Here is an 11,401-nt window from a genome sequence, read left to right as displayed (position 1 = left end):
TGGTGAATCCAAGGGAAATATCGAACTTGCAACCTGTAGGATGTACCCACGTGTCGTAATTCCTCTAGCTAGTAAATATTTAATTGACTACGTGTTGCAAGTTGTATAGCTAGTATACACATTGCGAGTTAAATATAGAACGTGCAACTTGCTGGTAACGCCAAATGGTACAACTGGATATTCAATATTGTTCTTGCAAATATTAGAAAAGTCATTTGTAAGGATGCATAGGTTAAGCATACGCACGGTGGTTAAATGTACGTACTTATTAAAAATTTTCAGAAAATGTTAGCAAGAGCTCCCGTGGCCTAATGGATAAGGCGTCTGACTTCTAATCAGGCGATTGTGGGTTCGAGTCCCACCGGGAGTGATTCTCCCTCTTTATTTTGACAGAGATTTTCTGTTCATGAGCTGATTGTGTCTAATCGACAGAACCCTCCTCCACCAACTAGATAGACATGCAAGAAGTGCTCGGCCACTATGAAAACCCTAGATATGGGTCATCCTCAGAATATAGATAGCAAAGGGAGCGGACACTAGCACATGCCAAACTGATGGAGGATCGATTCATGGACTTTTTTGCCATATAGCCCATAACATCTTCAAGAGGCGATAGAAGATCAACTCAGAAGAAACCACAATGCCCAAGATCAAGAGAGAATCCATCAGCTCACCGAGGATCTCCAAGTTGCAAAGGGCCGGATTAGTAGCACCCAGAAAAGATAGTTTGGACCTTGTCCTCGCCGTACAATATCCTCTACAGTATTGGGCAAGGCTATATGAGAGTTGCTGCAATGCTGCCCTACAGTACTGGGCAAGGAATTGCAGGTTGTGGAACTCCCGTGGCCCAGGTCAGACAAGCCTAAATGGTATGTTATTATCTTTTCATGCACTGCCGTTCTTCCCTCCAAACGAGGAGGCGTTAACCGTAGTGTGCATATGCTACTAGTGAGCCTCAAGGTATGCTTTTCAAAGCAAGCATTTGTTTCTTGTCTCATCCCATTATTGCTGATCATTCTAAACTGTAAGGCTCATCTCTTTGAGGGATTCACTTCTTCCTAGTCTCTCTATCTAGTCTGAATCGATCTAGCAAAACAATTCTTGCCTGATTATGGATTTGTTGCCAAGCCCTCCTTTCAGTGCTTGAAGGTTCCAGAGCACAGTGAAAAGATAGAATGATAATACTTTCTTTCCTTACAAAGAACTCTCAACAGTTGTGCAACGAACGACTAAATAATTATAGTAATGCTTGACCGTTGAGAAAGTACTGCTCTTCTTAATTGCATAGGACATGAGTTTTTGTGGTGAACATGCCTAATTTGGCCACATTGCAGGGCTATCTAATCAGGAAACTGATTCGATGGTAGGTAAGGAGCTCATTTTCTTTCGTTCCTCTGTGCATAGTGATCAAGACTCCTTGCAATAATGGAAGCGCCGACTCAGTCATAAGACTAGTGTGTAAGAACCTTGGTACTACTTACACATTTGAGTGAAACAATTGTTTTCCCCTACCCAGCTGAGCGTTATTCAGTCCCCACAGCCTCCTCTTGTAACCTTTCCCCTCTTCTTTTCACTTCCCCTTCTCCTGTTGAAGAGGCCTATTGTGTGCCTGACTCCTTGGAGGGTTGCACTAGGGACACATGTATAAATGGGGGCTTGAATAGTGCCATAAAGAAAAGTGTGCCTAAATGTGCCTAATATATATGCATGATTGTGAGGGGCTTAGAGAATCTGACCTGTATGGTTGTCACAGGATGTGGTGAGTCATGCCAACCACGTGGACCTTGTGATTGGTGTAGAGATTGGCAGTGGCTGATTTACCTATTTGATGGACCTGTGTGCTATGATCATGGCAGTTGTGCACTCACTGTTTAAGCTGAGTTGCCCAGAATGTACTGCTTGATGGATGTTCGGCCCATGGGAGGTGTTGGAGAGGCCTATTATGTGCCTCACCCCGGTAGTGACACGTGTACAAATGGGGGCTTGAATAGTTAGCCCCATGGGCCTAGTGAGTCTACCCCATGGGCGGCAGGCAGGCAGGCTGCCACTGGGCAGCAACTGTCCTTAGATTAGTTTTAGGGCAGCCCATGGGGCCATCCTGGTCAGCACATAGGGCTGACTGTATGCCCAGAACTAGGGCACAATGTGAAGATGAAACAGGCCCAGCCAAAGGCCCTGGATTAGGGCAAGTCTACAGGCTGGTGCAAGGCCTGGACACGACAAGTAGGCACCACTACTTTTGTACTGATTTCTACATCATTTATGAGAGTACTTCCGAGTGCTATAGCCTATCCCTCCCAGATTTCTATCTTTTTATGTGTGCACACATGTTGAAGTGAGACATTAGATGTCTTCTGCTCTCAGTTAGTGATTGCAAGAACATTTGTTAGCACCGCCTTCCAAGCAGAGCTATCGTTTCACTTTTCTTAAAAAAGTGTCCCACACCATTTTTTGCCACGTGGCCCCTTACTATTTTGGTTCTCTCTCTCTCTCTCTCTCTCACAGATCCACGTGTCTGGTCTGCATATACTTCAGCTCTATACGATGTTCCAGATCAGCTAGCCATCGATTTATCCCATACCCCCAGGCCAGCTTCATCTAGTCTCTTCACACCAGAGAGTGTCCGTGCAGCAGTCCACCAATTGAAGAACGGGAGAGCTAAGGATCATGATGGATTGCAAGTGGAGTATGTAATCCATGGGATTGATGCCTTAGATTTTGTTCTTTCCCGTCTCTTCAATGAGTCTGTTTGTATAGGCCTACCACAGTCCTGGTTAGGCAATACCATAGTACCTATCCACAAGTCAGGGGACCCTATGGAGCCGTCGAATTACAGGACCATCATGATTGGCCACGTTATGGCCAAGATCTATGCATCAGTTTTGGAAAGCCGTATAAATAACCATGCCGAGACGACAGGACTCAGAGCCAGAGGGCAGGCTGGATTTCGCAGGGATCATTCGACACTTGACCACATCCTCACACTCAGGGCACTGGTAGAGGAGGCGAAGTCACGAAGGCAACGGCTTTATTGTTGCTTCGTGGACTTCAGGAAGGCATTTGACACAGTTCCGCGATTCAGATTGTTTCAGAGGATTCGTCAGATGGGCTTCAGTGGAGAGATACAGTGGGCTATCATGGCTTTGTATAAGAGGGTCATTGGTCGGGTTCGGACACGTGGGGGGCTCTCAGAGGAGGTATGCAGCACGATTGGGGTGAAGCAGGGTTGCCCACTCTCTCCTACTCTCTTTGGATTATATATTGATGAGCTAGAGATGTTTGTACAGATGACAGGCGGTGTGGGCTCTACTCTCTCAGGATCCTCCATTCCTATCCTCCTGTATGCGGACGATGTGGTTCTCATTTCCTCTACTGCTCAGGGCCTCCAGGCACATATTGAGGCACTCCACAGGTTTTGCCAGGACAGGGGGTTGACCGTAAACCTTGGCAAGACCAAGGTTATGGTTTTCAACACCTCTGATCGTATTTACAGCACGGATGAGTTTTGCTTCACTTATGACGGACAGCCCATTGAGCTAGTTAGAGAGTACACTTATTTGGGGGCAGTTTTCAGGGGACCGGTCTTCACCATGACATATGCAGCACGAGATAGGATTAGTAAAGGGTATGCTTCGTTGGCTCATCTTGAGCGTCAGTGTTTTTAGTCCCACTTTTAGCATCCCGATACGAAATCCTTGCTTTTTGATACATTGGGGAGACCAGCTGCGATGTATGCAGCTCCTTTCTGGGCAGGAGACCTCGGCGCTGCAGATTGGAGACGAGTAGAGGTTACAGATCATCATGTTCTCTCGGCTCATTAGGGCCAAGGCTACAGTTCCGCACAAGATCATGCTAGCAGAGTTTGGAGCTACTCCCCTTGCATTGGATGCAGCGTTTCAGTCGGTCATGTATTTGCACAGGGTTAGGGAGTTCGGAGTCTCAGCAGCAGGCAGAGCTCGGTTGCCATGGTTAGCACTTGCATCTTCTATGGAGTTGGCACGATCTGGGGCCCGATACTGCTGGTACTTCAGACTCACTAGGTGGCTCACATCTCTTGGACTAGACATGGATAGACTGCCTCTCTTCCGATACAGCATGGATGCCCCTCATCTCGAGTTGACTCGCCACGAGCGTAGCCAGGTCACGAGAGCAGACTTATTGCAGCTTCATACGTATCGCACTTGGATTTATCCCACGCAGCTTCCGACGAAGATGGCCACATATCGTGACCACTTCCTTCGGATCTCAGAGGATGGGTTTGTCATTCCACCAGGCTATACAGGTATCCACATGTCCCACTCACTGAGGATTGCCCCTGGCCAGCGTAGAGTCTCTTCGCATCAGCTCGAGATAGAGGCTGGTAGGATGCGACGCATGGAGGATGGACGGCGACCAGGCCGAGAGACCAGGATCTGCCCTTGTTGCACCATGGGAGAGGTGGAGTCAGAGGAGCACTTCATTTGCAGATGCCCGCTATATTATGAGCTCAGAGGTAGATTCCACTGTCTCTTCACGGATGGCTTTGGACCTCTCTCACGAGTGATGGACTACGAGGATCAGCATTGCCTAGCTCTTTATGTCAGGGAGGCCACTATGCTTCGACGAGACTACCTTAGAGACCATCAGCACAGACCGGAGCATGATAGAGCCCAGCCTGATAGAGCTCAGGCACACGCTATACCAGAGGACAGAGACTAGGAGGAGCATGAGGAGGTGAGAGCTCACACAGGACACATGCCTCCACCCTGTGGATGTACATATGAGATGGTTTGTAGACGCCGCAGGATCTTGTTACATAGGGGACGTACTCGCCGCTTCATCTCCAGACGATCCAGGATGATGGCAGCTTTTCGGAGGAGACTTACTCATGGAGATCTCGCCCCACCAGCCGCTCACCTCACCTTTGCTCAGATTTGTACTCTCATAGCAGGAGGCAGAGTCGATGGACAGGATTTCCAGTATTATTTTGGTTCTCAGACTCCGTGACACCTGGACTTGTATCTTTGCATTGGCATATTGTACTCATCCCCCCATTTTGCACCCAGGGGCGGTTTTCTTGCATCTAGTTTACTTTGTATTTAGGCTCAGATTTGACATTATGTACTTTCACTTGCATTGTATTGCGTAGCACTTAGAGGATATTCGATGATGCCTCTTCTTTGTGGCACGTTGATTTTGTGCTATCTTGTATGCAGAGTTCTTGATGTCCCATGGGCCCATTTTGGCCTTTAGTGGACAATAATACACTTTCTTTCTTTCTTTCTCCCTCTCTCTCTCTCTCTGAGTTTGCAAATCATTCGAACTTTCCTATACACGGGCTTCCATCATAGGTGTTGCAAATTAATCATTCATTCATCTTGACAATTGTTTTCCTTTGACAGAACCAATTGAAGGAAGTGCTCACGAGTACTTGTACTCACTTGTTAATCTACATGTTGTATTAGCTATGCTATGCTATAGACAAGCGTAGATCTGTTTTCCAGCGAGCGCCTAAGAGAATCTCCCGCAGGTTTCATTGTGGGATGCTCTAGGCCTCTACATGGCTATGGGGCAAGGTGAGGGACCCCTGTACCTGATGCACAAGGTGTTTTTGTGTACGATTCGTGGCACCTCTTGGGGCTGTAAGACTTCCTTATCTCTTCCCTTTAGTCTTCACCCTCCTTCCTTTTCCCCTTCTTTTCCTCTTTTGCTAGGGGTTGTGTTTTATTTGACTCTGTGGGAGGCGTTTCAAAGGGTGACCATTTGGTTTGGCTAGAGGAGCTCTAATGGTAGCATCCTTGACACCCACCACCATCAGGATAGCCATTTCACCTTAGGGTAACGAAGATGTTCAGCAGGCAGTACATGAAGTGGGACGCATTGTGGGCCTAATGCCATCCGGACACCAGGGTCCGGATTGGATACATGCGGGTCAATGAATCCAAAAGGTCACAATCTATGGGAGAGGGGTTTTTGATATCCAACTTGCTTCACCAGAGGTCACGTAGGCACTTGTTGAGCAAAGCCCATGTATCTGAGTCCCCATTTGATTTCCTTCAATAGTTTCACTAAGGATGAGTTGGGCTTGACTCACCATGTGGCTAGGTGGCCGATCTCTCTTTGTTTCCTAGGTCTTCCGAAGGAATACAGACTCATCCTCCCATCCATTGGAGCCTGTTTTAGTACAGTACTTGAGGCCCCATCTTGGTAATATCCAAGGCAATGGCCAATGTATTAGTTAGGACGGCTAGAGGCAAGGGGATGTTAGATTCACTTGATTGTGGAGGACCCAAATTCCTATTTCGAGGAGGTGACTTTGAGTGGGGGTGACTTTTGCCAATGAGATGCGGGGCTACCTGGTCAATGCTTGCGTTGTAGAAATCAGCCATCTAGACAAGGCCTATTGTTGTTTTTTTGCTCAACCCCGTTACCCCTTCTCAGTCTCAAACCCCATGTAGGGACCTCCATGTTGGTACTCAAGTGGAAGGGAAACAAAAGAAGAAGTATGCGCCAAAGAATGCTAAAGAGAGAAAATGCTGGCAATAGCACGCACATGGACACGGCCTCTCTAGATTGAGAGGATTTCTGCACTCTTCCTATAGAGGTATCAACTTTCTATCTATCGAAGGAGCCTTAAGTGATGGCGCCTTTTTAGGAGGTGTCTGCCCTCCCCCCCGTGGTCCAATACTCTCCACCTCCTCCTTCCTAGCCTCCTAAGGCTCCAAGCCAGTCCAGTCCCCCTCTAGTACGGTGGCCACTCTGACTACCCATCCTTGCCTAAACCTCAGCCTCCACTTGTCCCTCTCCTCGTGCCTTCTTGCTACGCTCATCCTCAACTTAATTAGGGCAGCAATCCTTAATAGATCCCTCATCTCGATCCCCCTCTTAGCCATTCTTTTGGTCATGCAGATCCTCGTCAGCCCTGTGATTCACCCAATCCAGATCCCAAACTGGCTTTGTCTTCTTGACTAGGCTTCCAGGCTTCCAGGCTGCAAGCCTTTCCTAGGACAGACACTCCCTCGAGAGTTCTAGTGCTTTGTCCTTGGTACTACGCTAAGGTCCTAGGAGTCATGTGCTACCCTTGAGGTTTTAATGATGATTCTGTAACTTATGAAAGGGGGCACCATTGGGTGTTTTGGAGCTTTGATTTTTTAGCCTCAAGAGAGGAGCAGTGGACCACAATCCTCTTTTACTTTCTTATGAGGGCCCAAATGATGCAGATGCTTGATGATTGGTTGAGGATAGTAGGGATGTGAGTTATGGATAGCACATAGCCATAAGGCTACCTTTCAAGTGGCTTTCCCCAAGGGCAGACATGGAGTGGGTGTTTAGTGGTAATTTTCCGTTTGGATGTGAGCAAGAAGCTTTGCACTATTACTCATTGGCCATTGAATTAATGTTTTAGTAGCAGGTTGGGAGTATTGGCCTCGTTTTGATTCATTGAGCCTTTAAAATGGGTTTGGAGCTAGCGATGCCTTAGTGCACTATGGCATAGATCTAGACTACTTCCTTTTCAAACCCCCGAAATCCACTCGTTTTGAGTTGTTCCAGGAATTAAAAGGCCCTCAGCACAAGGCAAATTTGACGGTAAGTCCTCAGTAGTACGAGGTCACTAGCCCCCCATCTTCTTCATGAGTTGGATGTTGTGAGCTAGAATGTGCATGACTTTAATGATCCTGTGAGACAACATGGAGGAACATATATTTTCCTTTGTCAAATATTTGTTCTTCTAAGAAGACAAAGCGAAGTTTGTTTCCTGGCTCATGGACGAGTGAGGGAGTCTGTATATCCATTAGTTTAGCCATTGTAACATGCAACGTTCCTGGCTCATGGACGAGTGAGGGAGTCTGTATATCCATTAGTTTAGCCATTGTAACATGATCATGTAATGTGCAGCAAGACCACCTTTAAACCTTTGTGCGAGGCGTAAGTGTGTGCACCAGAGAGAGAGAGAGAGAGAGAGAGAGAGAGAATGTAGACGACACCAGATTGGGTCCCTGTACCTACTGAGGACCCCCTCCCCAAACGGGGACTAATTTACTTGGAGAATTGCAAAGAATACAACTGATACTCCTTCAGAGAGCGCGGGAGGCAACTCCGAGGATGACCCTTCGGAGAGCTGACCCACAAATGCATCAGAAGCAACCCAAATCTCGACCAAGACCACGCTGCCCACACGGACGATGTGGACCATTGTGCAAGGTTATTGAAGAGGCTTGTGCTGTCCCCAGGCATGCAGCAGAGCTGCGTGAGTGCAAGAGATGAAGGGAAGACAGAAACTGAGAGTAATGGAAGCTGAGAGAACTGACATATGAACTGAGAAACTGAGAGAAAGCTGAGTAATAAGAGCTGTGAAGTGAGCTGAGTAAACTGTAAAAGAAACTGCAAAAGAGCTACTGAAACAGACATCAAACCTTCCTCTATTTGCTGGTCCAAGCCCTTGCTGTAGAGCTGCGTGTACTTCCTCCCTTAGAGGCTGATCTGCACTGCTAACATCTGCTGCTGTGCAGGGATCTATGGAGGTGCACAGGGGCTGCACTGGAGGGCTGAAGAGCTGCTGGAGTAGGCTACAAACTGAATGGGAAAAGATGGCTTGTGCTGTCCCCAGGCATGCAGCAGAGCTGCGTGAGTGCAAGAGATGAAGGGAAGACGGAAAACTGAGAGTAATGGAAGCTGAGAGAGAACTGAGAAACTGAGAGAAAGCTGAGTAATAAGAGCTGTGAAGTGAGCTGAGTAAACTGTAAAAGAAACTGCAAAAGAGCTACTGAAACAGACATCAAACCTTCCTCTATTTGCTGGTCCAAACCCTTGCTCTAGAGCTGCGTGTACTTCCTCCCTTAGAGGCTGATCTGCACTGCTAACATCTGCTGCTGTGCAGGGATCTATGGAGGTGCACAGGGGCTGCACTGGAGGGCTGAAGAGCTGCTGGAGTAGGCTGCAAACTGAATGGGGAAAGATGGCAGCAAGGGCCGTATTTATAGGGGCCAGGGAGCCAGCCAACCAGCCAGGCTGAGCCGACTGAGCAGTCGGCTACAGTTGGCCATTTACAAGTCCAAAATTGCCTGGCCAATGGCTTGCGGCCATCGGTCGCTCACCATTGGGCAGTCATTTTCCTTCCCCGAAAGGCCTCCCTGGCCCATTCCCCTATACCCTCAATATTCTATGCCAAACTATACTTCAATACTATGTGCCAAACAGGTCTAAAGCCTTGAAGGCTAAAGCTCACAACTTCCCAGCGGCCTCAAGCCCAAACCACACTGTAACTTTATCGGTCCAATGGCGTTTGGCTCTGCAGCAAATAAGAAGTGAGACCTGTAGTACTACATCATAGATATTGTAATGGATCGTGGTAGAAGTCATGGAAGTTGAGGCAAGCTTTTGTAGCAAGCCTACATTAATGGCGGCAGAGATAGAATTTAGCTAAATCTTCCCCTTCTACTATAGTGTTTTTGGTTTTTGCAGAGACCAGACTGCAACTCTGAAAGTCACATTCCCAAGGTAAGGTTGTGATTGTAGGAAGCTTGTTCAAGAAATATTGGAAGATATTTGCTGCAATGAATGCTAATATATATAGCTATGCAAGCATCTTGTGCTAATTGACGAGCCATAAAGCTTGGAAAATGGCACGAGCCTCCAAGCAGTGGAGCATAAGGAGAATTCAACAGATGATGATTAGAACAAGGAGCAATGTTGATGGAAAGACATGAAGATTCGTTCTCCTATGGTGTTCCTTTGTCTGTTTTTTATAATTAGGTTCTTGCTTATAGAATAACTCACATAGAATTAAGAATGTTCAGTTCAATAGGGAACACAGCACTATAAGCTATTGGATTATTTGGAGAACTATTCAAGCACCATTAGGATATGTGCAAATAAATATTTGACATTATAAATTCATGAAATTCTCTTGCTTATAAGATACCATATGAGAACGATAAATCTATATTGTATTCTATTCATGATAATATAACTTCCAAAGTTTCAAAAAAATAAGCAATAATTCTATGTACGTACTTAGGAGGTTTTATACTCTTAAGTAGATGCCAACATGGTAATACTTCATTGATTATTATCAATAACTTGAGTTTGAGAAAATTAAAGAGAAGGCAAAGCATATGATTAGATGATGACATTCTTGCCAAGCAAGGGGAGGAGACATGAATGTTACAACAAGAATATCACTTTGAAAAAAAACCGAATATAACTCTTTTTAAAAAAATCTTTATGACATTGCAGAATATCTTAAATGATAGCCAGTATGCTGGATAATGTCTTCTATGCATTGCTAGCAACCGAAGAAAATACATATGAGATCATTACTAGCTACCAAAGCATTAAGCTAATGACCAAACAATTTGAAGTGTGATTAGACAATGATGTATATATATTCTTCTACTAGCCACGGATTATTATATGTCTCATATTGCTTCTCACATAATAATAGATGTTGAAGGATATGACAAATATAACGCTTGGACCTGTCGCAAAGTAACGAATGTGATATAGTACTTCTTTTTAATATAGGACAAGAATTAAAACAATGTCTCAAAAGTTTTGAATTAGGTAAATTCACTCTCTTGGTTGATGAGAGTTTCAAATCTCTTAATTGTAGTTTTTGACCATCCCCGTGGCCATCTTGATGATGATACTTGAACCTATATGACATTGTGGATCATTAGCAAATCACGACCCAAAAAGAAAATGTTGATTTTAATATATTCTCTCAAGTTTGAGAACTATCTAAGATATAATGCTTAGTGAATGCCTAAATGATTCTTTTGAGCTTTTTCAAGACCTCATCAGTTCCTATAATTAAATATGCAATCGAGGTCAGTTGCAATCTAAGCAAGAGGAATGTTATGGAGTTATATTTTTGATAACTTGTGTTTTGTCATGCTAGATGGTTGTTATTGTGGTTGATTCCTTGTAATATTGATCTCGCTAGTGTTATTGATGTTGTGTTTGATTATTGTACTTTAAGCATGATTGTATTGGGATCAATTGATTCGATGATTCATTCAATTGATTGTAACAACTAATGAAATTGGCAGCTTGAGTACAGCTGATGCAACTAACGCTGAGGAGCTAGTGCAAGAGTAGCTATTAAGGTGTCACACGGCGCATACTATATGGACATGGGGACCAATGTTGTAAAAATATATATATATATTAAAACGTGGGCTAATTCATTTTATTAATTATGGATGAGGGGATATTAATCCTTTCAATAGTTTGAGCTCGTGGAGCTATATTGAGAAGTCCTTCCAATTATGGACTAGGGATACTTCGAGATATACTATTATTGGCTCTTTGCTTTTTGGATATAAAATAATGAATACTCTAGATGGGAAGTAAGGGCCAGCATCTAGAGGGGTTAGATTGGACCCAATGCTCCTTTTATTCCTTTGTTAATAATTTGAAT

At 45.1% G+C, this 11,401-nt stretch overlaps 1 long non-coding RNA gene and 1 other non-coding gene across 3 annotated transcripts; both read left to right on the top strand.

Moving 5' to 3' along the window:
* Positions 1–297: 297 nt before the first annotated feature.
* Positions 298–370, top strand: TRNAR-UCU (transfer RNA arginine (anticodon UCU)). Its single transcript has one exon. It is a non-coding gene; the product is annotated as a tRNA-Arg (tRNA).
* A 74-nt stretch (positions 371–444) lies between these two features.
* On the top strand, positions 445–11,401 carry LOC147890084 (uncharacterized). 2 transcript variants are annotated; one of them, XR_015542815.1, is made up of 2 exons: positions 445–869; positions 11,042–11,401. It is a non-coding gene; the product is annotated as an uncharacterized LOC147890084 (long non-coding RNA). The 2 variants fall into 2 exon arrangements; XR_015542816.1 differs by having other exon boundaries at positions 11,031–11,401.

This window comes from Dipteris shenzhenensis, chromosome 19 (genome assembly GCF_047967505.1).
Source record: "Dipteris shenzhenensis isolate YYH24624 ecotype China chromosome 19, Dip_SZ_1.0, whole genome shotgun sequence".
NCBI classification, from domain to species: Eukaryota; Viridiplantae; Streptophyta; class Polypodiopsida; order Gleicheniales; family Dipteridaceae; genus Dipteris; species Dipteris shenzhenensis.
Note: the sequence above shows the minus strand (reverse complement) of the source record. Positions and strands in the feature narration are given on the sequence as shown.